Source organism: Anas acuta, chromosome 11 (genome assembly GCF_963932015.1).
Source record: "Anas acuta chromosome 11, bAnaAcu1.1, whole genome shotgun sequence".
Lineage (NCBI taxonomy): Eukaryota > Metazoa > Chordata > Aves > Anseriformes > Anatidae > Anas > Anas acuta.
The window spans coordinates 14,425,708-14,445,137 of NC_088989.1; the positions used below are offsets into that span (position 1 = coordinate 14,425,708).

Below are 19,430 nucleotides of genomic sequence, written 5' to 3' on the forward strand. Positions count from 1 at the left end.
TTGGATATGCACTTGTATACTACATTAAAGATAAACATGAGTTTATCAACTAAATCTTCAGCACACAGAGTGCCAGTCTTCCTTCCCTGAACAGGAAACCAAGGCTGTCCTTTCCAGTAGATGTCCTTCAGTGGCTTCAGTTATGAAATGGCTTCAATTATATTTTATCAGTTTTCATTTATCAATGGCTTCAATTATGAAATCAATGTTGACTTAATGAAAGTAGGACAGAATACCCTTCTTCTGAGGGTATGGAAAGAGTTAGGTCCTGACAGACACTGCTTCGTGACTTCTTGGGTCAGCTGAGTATCATTCAACTGGCACTAAGTCTGGAGTGCAAAGATAAAGATGTAGACATGTGTCTATGTGGTGTAGATGTATGTCTACGCAGGGCACGTTGTGCAGCACTTTTCATGCATGCAGGGGTAGCAACAACTTCCCCTGAGTGTCCTGGAGCTGTGTGTTTCTCAGGGTACCGGATTCAAGTGTGGTTTGAGAGCGGCTGCGCTCTGCAGGAGCTGGCTGCCTCTGCCTCAGCCTGGTAATCCCGCCATATTCCTAGGGAAAAATAACTTGAGAAATGCAGCTATAGGGTAAATTTTCACTTGTTTCTATTACATTTCACTTCGCTCCAGCAGTCTTCACTCTAAATGGATTTACTGGTCAACAGTTTTTCTTCTCCATACCCACTCTGCTTCTCATGTCTTCCCAGACCTGGGAGAATAGCTAGGGATGCAACATGCTCAGACTTTTTTGTATTGTAAGCAGAAGAAAATACACTGATTCTAATAAATTCCACTTTTGGAAATAGCTTTGGTTTTCTGTTGCAACAACCATGATCATCTAAACAGACTGCAGCTCTTCACGTTCAGTCTCAATAGAAAATAAAATGGAGGTAGTGCAGAAGGCAGCACTGACTATTTGCATGTAGTCTTTGAAAACAGCACATCAGATAGTGCTGACTGAAAACCAGCTTTATATTAGGCTCTTGCTGCAAATGTTGTGTGCAAATCGGAGAACAAAAACATGACCTTGTGGAAAAACAACCCTCAGTCGAGTGCATATCTGAAAAAGGATAAGAAACTGTGTTTGTTTTTTTTTTGTTGTTGTTGCTCTTTTGTTTGGTTGGTTTTTGTTTTTGTTGATATTTTTAAAATGATGCAAAATAAGATAGAAACCTGAGTGGTGGGAAAAAGCTGAATAAAAACCAGAATCCTTATTTGAGATCTCCAGTGAGTGGAAGCCATAGTACCCAGTGCTGTCTGCTCACGGGGCAGCCTTTTGCTGAGCTATATATTCAACCACAGATTGTTTTCCCCAAGCATCAACCAAGACATTGTTTTTATTGATTTATTTTGCTAACTTCCCAGTGCAGTGATAGGATGACAAAAGAACCACCTGTGGGTATCCTAATATATCTAATGCCAGCAGATTTTCAGGTTGAATACAAACAATATATCTTTCTAGGAACAAAGAGGAAACCACGAGGTAAGTTAATTTGGGAAACTAAAGAGCATGATTTAGGAATATTGGGTTTGTTAGAATGAATCAGGCTGGCCCTGGTTCACTATCCTCTCCAGAGATGGTTTGTAATGGATGGCATGCAAGATGACAAAATAAGCCCCCAAATCGTTCAATGACACTTGAAGGGAAGGGCCTGCTTTCTGACTCTGTAGCACTAGTTGTGTTACACCAGAAGCATGAGATCTGATTCTCACTGTACTACACATCTGACAAACACTCCAGAAATTAGGTGCATTTCTTAAAGAACACAGATATAAGGCTGTGCTGATCACTGCATCTACTGTGGGATGCTCCCTGTAGGTCTTAGGTTTATTCCCTATGGCAGCACAATTATATTTGTTGTATAATTTCCTGTTAAATTAAGAGAGAAAATAAACATGTAAACCTGTTCAATTGCTTAATATAGTTGCAAGCCATGGCTAAAACAGTAGCTAGTCAAAGAAGATGTAGAGTCTAGCCCACTAGGAAACCAAGTTCTCTCTCTCCACAGTACTTCCAATGGGTTTTGCTGTCTCCTCACTTCCATAAACAGGCTAAACTTGTCTTCATACAAGTGTGTATGAAGCCCTTGTGCTAACATAAGGTTTCTCAGTTCTCATCCACTTCAAGACAGTAATTTTAGACTCTTTTGGGCTTTCTGCTAATAAAAGCATCCAGAGTAACATGCACCTGCAACTGTATTACTCTGTTTTCCCCTAACCAGGTACAGCATGTGCTGCAGCTGGTGAAGTTCCCTACAAGTGCTGCTCTGCTGTTGTATCTCAGCCCTGACCCATTCTCAGAGGTGCATCTGAAGAGGTTAGTTTATTCGTGGTAGGAATTTCAACCTCTGGTTTCTGCTTTTTATTTCTGTGCCTAAATTTTGACTCTGACCTCAGAGTCATTTTGCTTATATCTTAGATTTTTTGCTAATGAGGCTGCAAGATGATATACACGTAAGCACTGCTGTTCATGTAGCTCAAGAATGCAGTTTGGCATGGTCTGGCAAATTATCTAATATACTTGTTTAGGTTGCTTGAAGGAACATAAATAAAGCCTCCATGTATCTGCTTTAATCTATGCCCCTGAAACCCCAAATAATACTGGTACTGGTTGCCTGTGGAGAGTCAAGGCAGTAAACACACAAATACCAACTTTGGACCTGCACCTTTCTCAGTCTCAGGACAAAAAATCAAATTGAAGTGAAGATATAAGAGCTCGGGAGATATTTCAAAGGAAGACAATAAAAGAGAAAAGCTAGAAACTGACACTCACCAATAACAGGATTCTTAAAACCTCAAATTCGATAAACCCACAAACCAAAAGAAATTAAGCAGCCTTTGCTGCTTCAATGTCGGCATGCTATGGGATTTTAACAAGATTCATAGGTATTAAAAAGTAATGGCATAAATTGGTTATTTAAAGTCAATATTGATTTGTTGCCAGATTCTGCATATCAACAATTGCACTTGAGTGACCATTTACTTTGCTCAGAAATAAATATTCCTGCTCAGCTGCGTGTGCTAGTTGGAAGAGAATCAGTTTTCACCACTGGCAAAGGGACAGGTTGTTATCTCAAGCCACATGGTTCATTGATTTATCAGTGGCGGTGTAAATACAGAAATTTATAGGGATGCTGTCACGATCATTTATTTAAAAGCTTTTTTTTTTTTTTTTTTTTGAAGAAGGATGATAGTGGATTCCCAGGTAAGAATGTGAGAGGCTTTCTGAGTATTTGGACTTATTAGTTGGTTGAGGTAAATTATCTCCATTTGATGTTTCTGGCTGGCAGAGTTAATTTATTTGTACAAAAGTATTTAATGATGCAGAGAGATTGTTATTGGTGGTTTAATTATTGTTTTGATCAGAGCTTCTGTATGGGTGGTAGTACGCCTAATAAGATAATCATACTTTTTCATCTGGTAATGAGTCTTTGGAGTATTCCCAGCACAGTTTTAAGTCTTAGTTGTTTTCCCGCTCTTGGTTTAATTTCTCTGTTTCATTTGGCTTGTATAATGAGACTAGATGTGCTGCTTTACTGCTGTTTATAATCTGTCTTCTTAATCTGGTCTTCTGTGCTGAGGCAGGACTGATCAGGATTTTTTAAAACTACAGAAACGTCTAATTTGAGGGAAAAATCGATTTGCCCTTGTATTGAAACAAATAAACTGGGTATTTGTTCTTAGGTAAATGACAGTATTGCTTTTGCATAATCTTGTTGTGGTATCTAAACTGTACTTATAAAAAGCACGTTGCCTGCCCCTTTTTTCCATTCACATCTCTTAAAAAAACACGTTTCCGCTGTCTCCTTGCAAATGCTAATTACCGTTGGCAAGATTATATATTCAAATTCAGCAAAATACCGACAATGCAGTCAGTATCCTGTAGTTGATCTTAGCAATTGTATGCACCAACTGAAGGAAAGGGATCTTCAGTATTTGGCGTCAATGGTAACTATCTTGCAGATGAGTTGACTTGTAATTGAAGCTGGAAAGTGCTCAAAAATGTTAGGAGAACCATAAACCAGCAAAGTTAGTGTCACATGGAAGGACTCTGCTTTTCTACAGAGGTGCATATTCCAGTTGTTACAGTGTCTTGTGTGTTGAGTACTTATATACTCCACTTTTCTCTATTCTGTGACTATACTTGCTCTTCTTCTATATCATTTTTTAGTCTGAGCTTATAGGGCCTGGATTTTACTTGCTTTGAAGTCAGTGTTGTTTCCGCTGTGGTGGTGTATATACAGAGATGGCCCACACTGCAGAAACATGAGGCACACAAAGAAGCACGTGGCATCTGAATATTGATGCATGCTGCCTGCCAGGTAACGACTACAAAAATTGTACCAGGAGTTAGGAAATTCCTCCTTCTCCTCTGGAATGTTCTCATCCTCTTGGTGCTGTTAAAAAAGAAATGTAAACACTAACAGAGAATACAATCCTTCCATTTGTGCTAATATCACATGATAACTGAACACCTCACAGAAACAGGAGGAGTCATAAACCTTGTAGAAGTCCAAAGTGAATGCTACACGGTGAAATCTCACCCTGCATAATCAATTTGTAATTAAAAATAAGAAAGTAAACTCAAGGACTTTAAGAGAAATGCAATCTGATTGTAATATTAGAATCTAAATCTATCCAGCCACTCCAGGAAGCCTGACCTGGTTATTTAAACCATTTTACCCTTTCACAGATAAAATGAAACAAATCTTTTCCACAACTTAATATTCTTCCAGCAAAAAGCTAATATTTTCCTAAGCACTCGTGAACTTTAGTTTCATGTGAGTACATTTCTTCTAGTGCGAGAACAGCACAGCCTTAACCGTGTCTTATGAATGACTGATGGAGTGGTCAAACGAAGCTGCCTGATGCCAGTGGCTATTCTTCATCAGTTTTTAATGCTTCACACTAGCTTAATTTATGGCACTGCCACCAACCCTAATCTGCACATACACGGTTTGTGCTGTGGTGTCCAAGAACATCTTTGCATCTCCTACTGCAGTCGCTCAGTGTTTTGTAGGAATTCACACTTCTATTAGATAATTGGCAGCACTGTTATAGAGCTTAATACAGCAACAGCACTGGCGCAGCAGTCCATGTGCAGCACTTGGGTGATGCATCCAGCTCCTTACTTGTACAACTTCAAAAGCATCAGCTGAAATTGCAGAAGAATATTTTGCCTTTGACCAGAAACAAATCTGACTGCTTGTCGGCACGCAGCCAATGTATGAAGCAAGCGACTGGAAGAGGTTCCTCCTGCACAGGAGCTGCGCTGCAGTACTGCACCGGCAATGTGCAGTAAGCATTGCAAGGGCTTGGGGACTGGAACAACCTACAGCAGCAGGATTCCCCTCAGTGCCAGGGGAAGTGCTCCCAGTCTGGGGTTACATGCGGAGCAGGAGATGACTTTTCTTTAGGTCCTTGTTAGGATCTCTTTGGGAATGCTTTGTGGTTTGTTTGTGTTTTTTTTTTACCTGATGGTGCATTTCACTTGTGCCCTCTCAGAGAGCTTCTGGAGGCACCAGACGAGAGGAGGCCATGTTATTGTTCTGGAGATTAACAAGAAGGGACTGCAAGGAACTAGAGTGGGAGAATAGGGCTGGCTGTAGCTTCGTGTATTTTGTCAGGTATCACAGACCTGTGGAGTTAGAAATAATTTCCTGAGGAAAGGTTATCAGCCACATCCGTCTGCAAGTAACTTGGGGAAATCTGCAAGGTTACGTAAAATTTCTTCTCCCTAAAGGTCCCAGGCTTTAGCCCAAAATCTTTTTCCTTCTCCTTTGTGACCTGTACAGCATATCCCACACCTAGAAAGTCTTCAATTATGGAAAAAATGTGAAAAAGTGGCAACTATCCTCATACCCAACAGAGGAAGCATGAGGAGAGACCTTACCATGGGGAAGGTGCAAGATGGCATGGCACTACTTTTCTATGGGTAGGATCTCATACTAGGGGCAACATGTTGGCATTGTAATAAACCTTCCAAAGATAGCTTCTGCTGGTAGACTGGGCGGAAAGAATATTTTTGCATTCCCCTTTGCAGAATAGCTGTTATGCTATGTGAAAGCTTACGTGCTTTTATCTCCAGCCATGTGCAGGGGGGCTTCAAAAAGGAGCAGGATTCCAGTTCTGACACGCTGGACTCTCTTAAGGCTCAGCTTTAGGCTTGTATCACTTCCTAAGTGACTTATTTCTGTTATGGGTAAAGGGTTAAGCTTTCTACCATTATTCAAGCTAGTCTAAATAGACTAAACAAAGGGGAAGGGAAAATTATTTATGTGAAAAATGAACAGCATCATGGCAGGTAACAGCCAAGTTTCTTTCAGGAACTTGTTTTCCTTAACATATTGAAAATGGATCTGTAGTGTTAAACAAAAAAAAGCACAACCCAAGTGAGGTGGAATGGATATTAATATGAAGTAATTAAAATTGGGAGTGTAGAGGTCAGATGAAATGAGAAGGAAGCAAAAACATAGATGGAAAAAGCAGCCAAGCATACAAGGGCATGCCTTGAAGCTGAACTGGAGAGAAGGTAGAAGGTGGGGTCCCGTGCTGCAGGGACCAGGTTACAGATGCTTTCTGCTGCTGCCAGGTGGACATCTGACCAAGGACCGTGTGGCCTTTTTTACTGCTGATATAAAATGACTGATAAGGGAGCTGCATGTGCCCTGAAACCTTGTTGTCCTGAGTCTGGAGTTCGTTACACCAGAAAGCAGTTAGGTGGGGAAGCAAAGGAACAGACCAAAGGACTTGGATCTCAGCTTCTTCTTCCTTCCTACAATTGAACCTGATCAGGCCAGTGAAATGCCAATGAAATGCCTTTAAAAGAGAGCTGTCTTGAAGATCTGAAGCAAAGGAAAATGCTGCCTCAATAACCATTAACATCCCCAGTGTCCACAGCATAAGCTGTGAGCATCTGGTACCTGCTGCTGACTGGGGGAGCATCTTTTGCCAGGCCACTGAAGGAGGAGGACAGTCTGAGTTGCACTTAGCCCTGTGCGCCATCGGCATGCTTCTGCAACAGCAAACGGAGGAGTCCCTGTGGCTTTTCCCTTGCGTCTGTGCTATGGTTCCTCTGGGGACGAACAGATTGTCTGTCACAGGGCTGTCAGCTGAGCCTCTCACCAATTTTAACACCGACATAATTTTCAGACTCTATAAAGTCTGAAAACAGGAAGAGCAAAGCAGAAGTCCAGGGATGTCACTCAGTGACCCACAGAAGGTTATCTTCTGGGTTAGAATTCGTCTGGTTCATTGACCACAGAAATAGCAACTGCAAATACTTCAGTTCCAGAAACGTATGTCTCTGGTTATTACCCCAGAAGTACTCTCTGTATGTTGATGCCCACGGGAACAGTGGAGAGCAATGAATATTAAAAAGTCTTTGGCAATTTTTGTTCTCTAGCACGGCAGTAAAGTTCTGTATATTTTGGAATAAGACACACAGTTCTAAGTTAACAGCTAAACACCTTCAACAGCATTTGCAGAAAAAGTCCCTACACTTAGGGAAAACACAATGAACGCAAACAGTTGTGTCGAGCTCTGTGTGGAGTAGAAGGCTCAGGTAACAGGGCTTTGTCTCAGCTCCCCTTTGGGCATCCTGGGCCATGCTGATTTGCCCTGCGGCTCTTGTTATGCCCCTGCATTTGGTTTCCTTCCCAAACACTTACTTTTACCTCATTAAGGGCTGGCGATGCAGGCAAGGATCATGAGGGAACCCGGGATTTCAGAAGCACTTTTGCCTTCCCCTTTAAGATACAAATAGTAATTCCACTAAGACCAGCATATGGCACTCACGTGCGTACTCACGTAGGCTCTGTCTCACAATCTTTACCCGAGCAAATCTTCCATTAAATTACAGGTAGAGACAAAGAGTTGTAACCGACTTGTAGCTAATATGAATTTACATAGCAAACAGTCGTTTCTGGGTTTCGCTCTCACAGACACTCGCGATGTTCCTGTAACTGAATTGTTCCCATTCAGTGGATGGGAATGCTCAGCTACATTTGGGATACATTTGAGTAGACACAGGACTGCAAAAACCCAGCGGTCCTATTCTTAGCACAGGGAGGTACGGCTTGAGCCTGCTGTCTGCACACTCAGAAGCTCATTGTAGTCAGAGGGTCTTCTTGGCCCTTGCAGTTTCTAGGAGTGTGGTCCTAATTCATGTATCAAAACAAAACCCAGCTGAATGTTTCTCTGAACGGAGCAGAAACAGAAACCCCTGCTTAGGCAGCAGCTGGCTGACATTCCTGATACCGATAGTCTAATGCTGCTCACACAGATTGAAAACTTTATGTCAAAAAGGGTTTCCTTTAATGTTAGGAAACAACAGTAGGAAAAGGCAGTGTGCTGCTAACAAGGTGTGTGACTTTACTGGCTCAGGTACTGAGGGTTTAGAGAAAATTTAGAATCCCTCTTTAACCACTTAATACAAACAAGAAAAATAAGTTTTTAGCGATTAGGAAGCTGATGATCCTTGAAGATGTGTGAAGTGCACGAAGTGTTCAGGTTTACCTTTGTTGTAGAAATGGTGTATCCCAATCTGCAGCAAAACCAAAGCAAATGCCAAGCAAAGGAAGAGGCTGTGGGAAAACAGCCGAACCGTGGTGGTTCTTGGAGATCCGCCTGTTGCCAAAGAGGTAGCATTGGTTCAAGAATGGGGCATACACAGGAAAGTAGGTAACGTGTGCTGGGGAGTCTGCTGCAGGCTTGGACCAGGCTGCTGGGGGCACTTTTTCTGCATTTCTGACATGGCAAAAGGCGTGGATGGGTTGCACAGAGAGTGAGCGAGCTGCAGGGGAAGAGGGGAGACTTCTGAGGAGGCTGATGCTAAACAAGCTTAAAACAGTTTTTAAGGATGCCAGTTTTAAGGCATGGCATCATCTTAAACAGTGCTAGCACAATTGGTGAAGATGATCTATTGCCTGGAGAACCAGAAATGGGATGGAATATAATAGCAAGAAGTCATGCACTTAAAGATTAATTAGAATAACTGCGAGTAAGCTTGGAGGTTCATCAACTGTGAGATTACGAGGAGAGGAGTGCGGGTATGTTATTGGTTGTAGGATAACTAAGATGCCACTGTAATGCGGTCTTAAAAATGCTAATGTATTCCGGGATGCATCGAGTGAGGTGTTTTCAGGAGACGGCGAGGTATTAATATCGCTGTGCGAGGCAGTTGTTAAGACCTTGTTTAGAGCAGTGCACGCAGGGCAGAAGGTATAGAGGACACTGGAAGAATGGAAAACGTATTTAGAGAGAAGATTAAAAACACAGCCGAAAGGTTGAGGGATGATGATCTAATTGCTATTTATAGGGACATTTTAGGTAAATATCAGAGGCACGGAATTATCATGTAATGTGAAGGGTAATACCGGTAAAGATCAAATGGCTATAAATCGGCACCGAATACATTTAGGGTGGAAATTAGAAAGTTCCTAGATCGTCCCAAGAGCGGCTGCCAGCAAAGCCCTGCAGATGAAGGCAGCCGGGGGGGGGGCAGGGACACGGCGCTGGGCGCCGAGCGCTGGCCCTGCCCCAGGGGCTCCCGCGGAGCGCGCCGCGGGCTGCGAACGGGTCGGGGCTCCGCTCACCCCCGGAGGCTGCTCCCAGCTCCCGCCGTGCCTTTCCACCTCCTCCCGGTTTTTCCGAAGGACGCCGAGCTGCACCAACCCGGGGCTGGCCGGCCGGAGGAGGTCGTGAGCGCTCCCGGGGCCGGCAGCAGCAGGCGGCACGGAGCGGCGGGCAGCGGCTGAGCCCCGCGGCCGTGCCCTGCCCACGCTGCCCGCTCCTCTCGGCGGCCCCTCGCCTCCCCCGGGGCGCGCACCGCAGCCTCCTCCCCGGGATCACCGGAGCGCTCCGGGGGCCGGGAACTTCGCGGCGCTTCCCCGCACCCGTCCCGCTACCCCAGTCCCCGCTCCCCGGGCGCGGCGCGGGCCACACCTGCCCGGCGCGGCTCGGCGGGGCCGGGAGCGGGGCTCCCTCCGGCGGCACGGCGAGGCCCCCCTCTAGCGGACGGCCCGGGGCCGGGGCTCCGGCGCTCCGCTGCTCCGCTGCCGGGCGGGGAGCGGCGCGTTGGGGCCGGACGGCGGCGACGGGGCCGCGCCGAGCTCCTGCGCGCTCCGCTCCGCTCCGCCCGGGGTGCCAGCAACTGGTGGCCGGCACCGTGCGGGGCACGGCACCCACACCGGGAGGCACCCGCAGCGGGCGGCCCCCAGCCAGAGCCGGCGGCGCGTCCCTTTCGCCGCTCCGCTCCTCTCCGCTCCCGCCGCCGCCGGGCTCGGCCCCGCCGCTCCTTCCCCCGCCGTCTCCAGCCCGCTGCGCGGCTCCCGGCCGGCGGAGCGGCGCCGCACACGCAGGGCGCTTCCTTTTTCTTTCGCTTCGCTTCGCCCGGCCGGGCGGCGGGGGCAGCGGGGCTCCGCCGGCAGCGAGAGCCGAGGCCCGCTCGGCCCCGCAGGGGGGCCCCGACTCGGGGGCGGGCCGGAGCTGGAACCGGCGCCGCGCATCCCCGGAGCGCCCCTGCCCGCCGCCGGGCTGCGCCCCTGCCCCGAGCGGGGCCCGCTACCGGCGGCCGAGCCCTCGCCCGGCCCCGGCGCGGCGGGAGCAGGTGGCCGGGGGCAGGAGCCCGGGGCGGCGCGGCGGGGGCGGGGCCGGCGGGGAGCCCCGCGGGGCCGGGCGGGGAGCGGGGCTCGGCGGGACGGGAGAAGGGAGGAGGGGGGGGGCGGGAGGGGCCGGCGGGGACCGGAGCGCCCGAAAAGCCGGGAGGGGAGGGGAGGGCGGAGGGGCGGCGGGGGGGTGGGGGGGGAACGGGGGGAGCAGCGGCGGGCGCATGCGCCGTGCCGGCCGTGCCATATTGGAATGAGGCGGTGAGCGGAGCGCCGGGAGCCCGAGCCCGGGGAGCGGCGGGGGCTGGAAAAACTCCCCGCAGGTGAGGCGGGGGGCGGCGGAGGGCGGCCTCGGGCGGAGCGGGCCCGGGCGCAGCTGCTGGCGGCGTTTTGCCGGCGGGGCGCGGGGCCCCCGGGGTTTTTCCGGGCTCCCGAAGTTTGGATGCGGAGGGGGAGAAAAAAAAAAAAAAAAAAAAAAAAAAGAGGAAAAAAAAAAAAAAAGGCGGCGAAGGAGGAGGAGGAGGAGGAGGGGAAGAGGGGGGAAGAGGCAGGCGGGAGCGCGCCGGGGCGCGATGCGCGGGGCCGCCTCCCCGCCGCGCAAGTGCCCGCGCGCAACTCTGCGCGCTCCCGCGGGGGCCCGCGGCGCGCCCGGCCCGAAGTTGCCCTCCCGGGCGGCCCCGCGGGAACTTGGCGGCTCCGGCTTGGGGCGGGGGGGGGGGCGAGCTCCCCCCTCCCAAAATGGCGGTGGGAGGGGACCTTCAAACCCCGCACCGCCCGCACCGCCCCGCGCCCTGCCCTGCCCTGCCCTGCCCCGCTCGGCGCGTCCCGCCCGCGGCTCCGCTCCTCGCTCCCCGCTCCCCGTCCGGCGGCCGCGCAGCGCTCGCTCGGGCCGGGCCGGGCCGGGCCGGGCCGGGCAGGGCGGAGGGGGGGGCGGGCGCCGCCCCCGCACCGCACCCGCGGCTCTCCCGCAGCGCCTGCGCTGCCGCGGGGCCGGCATTGTGTGCGCGCCGCGCCCGGCGGCTCCTCGGCCGGCCCCGCAGCCTTTGTCTCCCGCGGAGCCGCTGCCCGCCGCCGCCGCACCTGAGGGCGGCCGCCGGCGACGCCGCCGGGGCGACCGCCGAGGTCCCGGGGCCGGCCGGGGGCTCCCGGGGCGGGAGCGGCGCTGGGTGGCGGCGGGATGCCCGCCCGGCGGCACCCGGCAAGTTTCCGTCCGCGGCTCCTGCAAACTTGTCACCGAGGCTTCTCCCCCCCCCCGCCCCGGGCGCGGTGGAAAGAATGAAAGGAGAAGAAAAACGCCGCGGGCAGCGGGCGGTGAATTCCCAACTCCGCTCCCCGTTAGGGTTCCGCCAGGCCCTCTCGCTCGTTCGGAAATAGGCCAGCGCCGCCTGGTTCACGGGCACGCACGTGTGCGTTAGCAGAGCAATTAGAGCTCCTCGCAGAAACTTGTTGCCGTTATAAAATGGCTTTGCACGGTAACCTTTACGCCTGACGGTTTTACCCGCTCCCACGGTACAATCGGGGCGGGAGAGGTTTCGAAGCAAGAAGGCCTACCTGCCTGCCTACCCACCTACCTGGCTGGCTCCTCGCTGCTCCCTCCTGCTCATGAGCTGGCTGCTGTCAGCAGCCCGGGAGGTTACCGGAGAAAACCTTCCTGGTGGGCAGAAGGGAAGGTCCGCCGGGCAAAAGTCATGCTGGAGAAACTGAGCACCTCTCTTGTAACTTCAGAAATACCCGCGTTTTGCAACTCCGGGGTCACAGCAGATGTGGACTGATCAGAAAGATCTGATCTGTAAGAGGAAAAAGTTGTCAGTGGGGAATCAGTGTGGTGGTGCTGCAGCGGGGGCTGTAACTTGCAGCACCCAGCAGGACAGAGTCCTGCGCTGGATAAGGTCTGTGATTACTGCTTCAAAACAGCCAGCTTTCAGGGCTGAGTAAATCAATGATACGACAAAAGTGTATCAGCTAACTGTGGAAAAATGTGGGTTTCCTGTGTGGTGGTTATTGCAAGCATGGATTTTACAATTAAAAAAAGAGTAAGAAGGCATCTATCTATCTAAAGGATCATCTGTAGGAAGAAGACTTAGTGGGCTTCCTGCCTTCAGTTCAGCCATTTCCTCTTTTACTTTTGCTTTGCAAATTGTTGCTGTGATTGAAGGCTGAAGAGAATGAAATCTGGTTCTTCCCACAACCATTAGTAATGGGAAAACAGTAGCTGGGCAAGCCAGACAACTGAACAAAACCAAGAGACCTCACTTTACCCTTTTTGTCAGTCGTCCGTAAGGCTGAACATGGAAGAGTTGGGAGAACGGCGTGGCTCACGTCTGGCTCCCTTTTCGGCTGGGCGCTTGCTTTGGGAGAATTGGGCAGCCCCTTGGGTCAAAGCTGGCACACACATTATCCACGGGAGGTAGCAGCGCGAGATAGGTAGCTGAGGCACAGTGGCAGACCATAGCGATTATTGATCTGCACGGCTTTTCCTTTGCAGTTTTTTTCCCCTCTACTATTAATTTGCTAGTATGGAATTAACTTACCTGATTCTTTTACCTGGGAAATCTCCTGAGCAATTGCTGCGGGGGAGAGGAAGGGAAGGCGGGTCAAGTGTAAGACTCACACGGTTTGCATGCTGGGATCCTTAAATTCTGAACCTCTTCCACTGTCTTGTGGTGAAGATGTGAAGGAATACTGCAAAAACATCTTTGCCATAGCATGTTTCGGTACCAGGTTCTACCTTATGTAAGGGTTTTTCTGTGGGCGTTGTTCCACGGCAGACCTGTGACAGCTCCAGAGCTAACCCTTTGTCGTGTGTACTTTTTGAATGCACTCTATTTATTTTAGCAAGTCACTCGAAGATCATTACCATGCTTCCATTTGCAAGGTCTGGCCATGGCATGGTGCTGCAGACATCAGCGCAGTCACTTCATGCTGGCCGGACTTCAGTAATTGTGTTCGAGTGGTGCACTTCAGACACCTGGCAGCTTAATTACACGAACACATTGACAGCGAACTGACTCCTGCTAAATTCACTAACGCGCCTTGTAAGTGCAGGACAAATTGAAACCTGGGAGGTATTTAGTGAGGGATGTTCTGGGGAGAGAGCTTTCAATACCTGAAAGCACAGATTTTGTACTACACACCTTGTCCCTGTGTTAACGTGGTAGTCCTGGCATTACAGAATAGTCTCGGGATTTGGTTTCTTGACCTTTTAAATATCCAGTCCTGCTTCTTGTGGATTGATCAGCAACTGAAAACCACGTAGCCTACGTTGAGTTACAAATGCTCTCTGGAACTACAGCACCTCTCTTTGGCGGTGTCCATCAGAGGCGCCCCGCTCGATGTTCAGCAGGCAGAGTGCGTCGCCTCTGCCTTGGCAGCTTCGCGCGGTGATGCGTTGCCGCTGGTAGTGGAGTTGGCTTCGTGCCCATTTCCTGCTGCCTTTGGGACATGGTGTTCAGTTTTGGGGTCATAGGTTTAGATGATTTGAGGTGGGTGTTGTTTCCCTCTAAAGTTTTTTTTTTTTTTTTTTTCCATCCCAAGATTGTTGTCTCGTTTGAAAAGTCAGAAGATGGAGTAAGGAGGGATGAGGGGGGAGAGTTGATTTTTTTTGTTGTTGTTTTTATACAAATGCTTGCTGAAATTGTGCTGAAGGGGAATGTTGTGTTAATATGCAAGATCCTGAAAGGGAAATGTAGCAGTTTGCATTCTCTAAATGTAGCAAAAATTGAAAATGAAAGTAAAATTTTATTCTAATTATATATTAATACCTTTTTACATTAAAAAAACTCATTAGTGTAATGGCATTTTTCATGTAATTATATGTTTTGATGAACTTTAATCAATAATTCTTTCCACTGCTCAATTTTCTTTATATGGATAAAGCCTATGAAAGAAGCATTAAGATGTTACTTATTGCTCATTTGATTTTAAAATGGTCTTGCTTCCTAGAGAACAGAATACTTTTGGGGAAAAAAAAAAAAAAAAGACTCAACGCCCATTAAGACACATACACGGTTCATGGTACCTCTGTATCCATTCTGATTTTTCCTCCTTTTTCTTGGACTTGCAGACAACCATTATGGCTTGGTGGTGATGACAGGAGAGGTCTTTATTATTATTATTATATATATTTTTAATAACCTCATACCTTAGGGTGAGATTGTATTTCCAAAGTGTACTTAGAAAGAGCTTGCCTGTAGAATTGAAGAACTGCAACAAGAATTCTACCCCGCGTTATTACTAGGGCAAATCTTAGGGCGGTCAGTTGCCTGAGTATTTTCAGTGCTCCCTATGAGAAGGGCGAGCATCAGTTGAGGCTGGAAAAAAATAGGCTGTGTATGAGCTGGGACTCTCCAGATAACTTCCCACCTCTCTGGGCAGTTAGTGTATTTTAACTAGCACAGAGCTGCTTCGTAGTTACAGAGTCCTGGGTGAATGCTTTAAAACCATGCTGAAGATGGAAAGCGGTGAGAGTTGGGGGAGCTCCCTGCTCCATGTGCTGGGACACTGCTGCATTATCACCCCACACACCGGTGAGGAGCATTTTGCTGGGAACTGTGCAAACAAACATGGCCCGTGAGCCACAGGACTAACGAAGCTCTGCTCCCAAAGACTCTTTCTTCTTCTGTTTCCCCCTCCTCTTTATCCTTTCTTAATTCGTCGGGATTCTCAGCAGTGTCTGTATTCATCTTTCTTTCACTGGAGACTGTGATGTATAGCGTTTTCTTTTCTTCTGAAAATAAGCATTCTGGTACAACACTTGCAGGACTTTAATCTCACAGAGACCCCTGCCCCTCTGTCATATTTAGTTTACTGATTTTGATGAAGAGCTATGAGAGGGTAGGTAGAAAACCGTACATGTGGGCACTTCAAATGACAAGCCTTGTTTCCTGGGGAAACCAGGTAAACAATAGTGTTAAAACCCGGAGTAAGAGGATTTAGTGTTTGCAGTAAAACTGTTGTCTCTTCTGGGGATGCATTTCTGCTCTTCCAGGTTCTCTTTTTTTATAATCCAGAACAGTCTTAAATGGCAGTAACATCTTGCTGCACAGATGACTGCTGGTAAACAGCTCTTGACTACTAGGTTTTCCCTCCCTTAACGGGGGTGGGAGCCCGGCATGGTTTGCTTGGGCATTTTTCACCCATTAACAGTTGGCAACTGGACCCAGTTGTGGATGCTTACGGGTCAGGTGAGTTGCTAGTTATGGAGTTAATCAGAACAATTTCTTGAGATTATGTGGACACTGTAAATGGGATTATTGTCCCGAGAGTCGCCGTGAGGAGCAGCTTGCTGGTTTTCAAGGTCAATGTTTACACTGCTGTGGCACTTCATTTACAGTGGTTTATTTGCTGTTACACTCGAGGACACTCCTCGCTCCAGAAATGATCTCTTTCTTCAAACAGATGAGTTGGGAAGGAGACTAGTGGAATTTGATGCTATTTAAAAATGATGTAGCTATTCAACCAGCTTTGAGATTCTCTGCGAGTACTGAGGAGAGGTAGAGGAGATATGTCTTGGATTTTTTATTATTATTATTATTATTTAAAGAATAAATTCTGTGCAGGGCTGAGTGACCTCCTCTCCCATTTTGGCTGATTGAAGTCGAGGGCCCTCAGCATACCTCGAGAGGTTCTCTGTCTTGCGGAATTGGGTCATTGGATGAAAGTAATGGTGGTGGGGGGGAACCCTGCAGGGTTTCACTGTTTGTCACTTAATCTTTTTCAAGGATGTAAAGGACTGGAGCTGTGATATTGAAGTAGATATCAAGTGAATCGGAGAAGATGAACTCCATCTTGATGTATTTAGAGGCTGTAGTCTCTATTTCTTATGGGGATGGGTGAGAGAAAGCCATAAATAGCACCTTCAGATTTGTCATTGTTTCCAGAAGAAGCCGATCAAGTCAGGAAGTGAATGCACTTCCCCTCTAATGCTGGTGTGCGCATTTATTACAAATGGCTCTGTGAGTCCTGTGGGTGTCTTGCCTCTCCGTACTGCAGTAGGTGATGCCCTGGCATTTGCTTCCTGTTTTTTGGTCTCTTGAATGCTGAGAATGTGCCTAAATGTAAGATTTTACCATTTCTTTGGGATTTTTTTTTCTGTCTGTAGCTGGACTGAATGAAATACTTCTAGGAATCCCTGACTCCTTGGGAACTGTGATAACGTGCACACACGTGCTGCTTGTGTGTGCTGTCTGCTCAATGCATAGGGAGCTGTGGCCTCTGGTGTAAAAAGAAAAAAATCATCTTGAAATAATAAAATATATCTTAAATACAAGGAATTTCAAGTTACAGAACACTGTAAAGTCTTGTCTGAAACTAGGGTGGTTTATTTCTAAGTGTCTTTCTCTCCTGTCAAGGCATATTTTCGTGAAGGGAGGCCACTGCTGGCCCCTGTGCCCATTGACATTGCCCTGAGAGTGAGGAGGTGGTGCTGCAAAAGCTGCGGAGGTGCCAGGTGGGACTGAAAAATGCCATTGGAGCTCGATGATACACACAGACAGGCTTTCTCTCATGTGGATTAGTATTTATTTTTTTCCCTGTGTCTAGTTCCAGCTACTCCCCAGATCACGTGTTAAGTAGTAAACCAACCTAGCGGTGTTTTAGTAGAAATGACGAGATCTGTCTGACACAATTCGTAAAGAAACAGGCAGGTGGAAAACGCCGGGCAGGCGGGCAGGGGGCAGGCATGGGGTGCTCTCCTGCAGCTGGGCCAGCAGAGCTCTCACCTCACTCACATAACACACATCCTAAAAGAGAACTTACTGAAGAAGGCAGTGGTTTATTCCAGGATTAATTCTGCTTGTTGCTGTTTAAAGTATTACCGTGAGAGTTAAACTAATGGCCCTAAGAAATCATGAAAGTGCAGGATCAGTCAGAAGCGTTACATATATGGCACTAATTGGCCAACTGAACAGAACTAATCAGCTCTTGTAAATGAACATGACCATGGGCACAGGCGTATGAAAATCTCCCCTGCTTTCTGGGAAGTTTTCTCCCCTGTATTTGCAAAACAAGACTTGATCAAGTTAGCAGCTCGGCTTCTCAGTCCAGCGGCTGAGAGGTTCTGGGGTGATCGTGTTATGGCTTCAGTTATTTGTCAAACTTCTTGCAGAGGTTTGAGTGGGGGGGAGGAACTTAACTCTGAATTCCCACTGCTGTTGTGGCCAACTGTTACTCTTTGAACTTACTCTTGTGCAAACTGGAGCATGTATTTCTCACTCCTCTTAATGAAAACCAGTGTTTTTGGGGAAGTGGCTTGGCTAAGTACTTGAATCCAACATTTACTGTGAAAAGAAGCCAATTCTAGATAATTCCAGCCTAGCTGCAAGTGTAGAGGGGTTATGGCCAACAGTTGGTTATTTTGGCTTTGTTTTCTCAACCAGTGCAGCTTCTTTAAGTAAGAGACAATGATTGGAAACTGAAAAAACAGGGAGGATTGCCTTTAATTCCTCCAGCCTGGGTATGGAATGGAGACAGGAACATAATAACTGAAAGGACAAGGTGACAAGAAAAAAAAATCAACTTTTTTTAATTGCAATTGCTGTTTCTTGATTTAAATCTTTATCTGTCTTAAATGGAAAACCAAAATACTGTTTTCTTTGTATCTGTTTCTAAGGGGCGAATGTTACTTAGTTAAGTAAAATAAAAGCACAGTTTTTGTTACTAATTGTAGTCCAATTTCCATCTAAATGCATCTTGACGTAAATTATAACTCTTAGTATTATCCAGGAAGAAATACAGAATTTACCTTTTTTATAGGAAAGGAAGCATTTTATTCAAGTATTCAGGCTTAATCTTTTGCATTTTGACTTTGTTTCCGAACAGTGGTTGAATCGTACTGGGAACAATTTTTAGGTTCTCGAGAAATTGCAGCATTGCATAGTTCATAGGCTTGTATTTAAAGCAATTCGTGCTTAAGAAATGCCTTTCTTTTGTGCTGTTACGTAGATGGTGGCATCAAAACATGCTGTGTCAGTCTTGATCATTCTTAGACGGGGATGTGAATGATATATAAGATAACAAAGCAATTAATGTAACAACTGCCTCTCAACTGCTGGAGACACTTCCATGGAAAACGAGCAGCACTGATGTTTCTAACTCGGTGTCTTTTCATACAGCTGCGTTGTGCTGGTGGCAGTGGCCAGCCTGGGAGACTCTCAGAAACTAGCAGTGTATTTTGGGTTTCAAAGACTAGTGGTGTACGAATTCTTTATTTTCTGCTCAAAAGGGAGAGATCTCTTACCACAAGGCAAAAACTTGATTACTGACAAACTGCTCAGCCAAATCCACTTTACTGTATTAAAATTACTAACCCTCCCGAGGTCCTGCCTGAGTAGTGGGGCTTGAAAGCAAAACAGCAGCTTGATAGCTGTCGGAGGGGGCCGAGGAGGCTCTCTGTGCTGTGGGAGGATGGGTGCCTTCAAGTCTAGATGAAGTTGCGATCAACTTTTACGTTCAGTTGCCGCAGCGTGTCAGATCAGTAGGCCACTAAGCCTCGTGTCTCACCTCAGAAACCTTCTGAAATGAGGATGAGAAGCAGCGAAGGGTCCTTCGTGCAGCTGATGACGCGGGCGTGGAGCAGTGTAGAAACCAGCGGTTTGACCTGCTCGCTGTCAGTTGGTCTAATCCTTTCCGAATCCACAGCTTCCTGTGGTTATGAGTCTGCAGTTTAATGATGTACAGCGTGACAAGGTGCTGCAGTTTGTTTTCTGGTTCTTGTGGTAGGAGAAATAGTGAATAACCTTTCCTTATTCTTTTTTATACTAGTTATGATTTTACAGGGCTCTATTGTACCCTTCCTTAGGCGCTTTGTTGAGCCTGAAGA

General features: G+C 47.6%; 1 protein-coding gene across 3 annotated transcripts in view; it reads left to right on the forward strand.

Moving 5' to 3' along the window:
• The first annotated feature begins 2,231 nt into the window (after positions 1 to 2,231).
• SFMBT1 (Scm like with four mbt domains 1) overlaps positions 2,232 to 19,430 on the forward strand; it is an 84,715-nt gene continuing 67,516 nt past the window's right edge. For 2 of the 3 annotated variants that reach the window (XM_068695110.1, XM_068695113.1), the window contains exon 1: positions 10,804 to 10,935. The gene's annotated coding sequence lies outside the window, so the exon portion shown is untranslated. Of the gene's footprint in view, positions 2,323 to 10,803; positions 10,936 to 19,430 lie in introns of those variants that run through there. The other variant, XM_068695111.1, reaches the window with a different exon arrangement.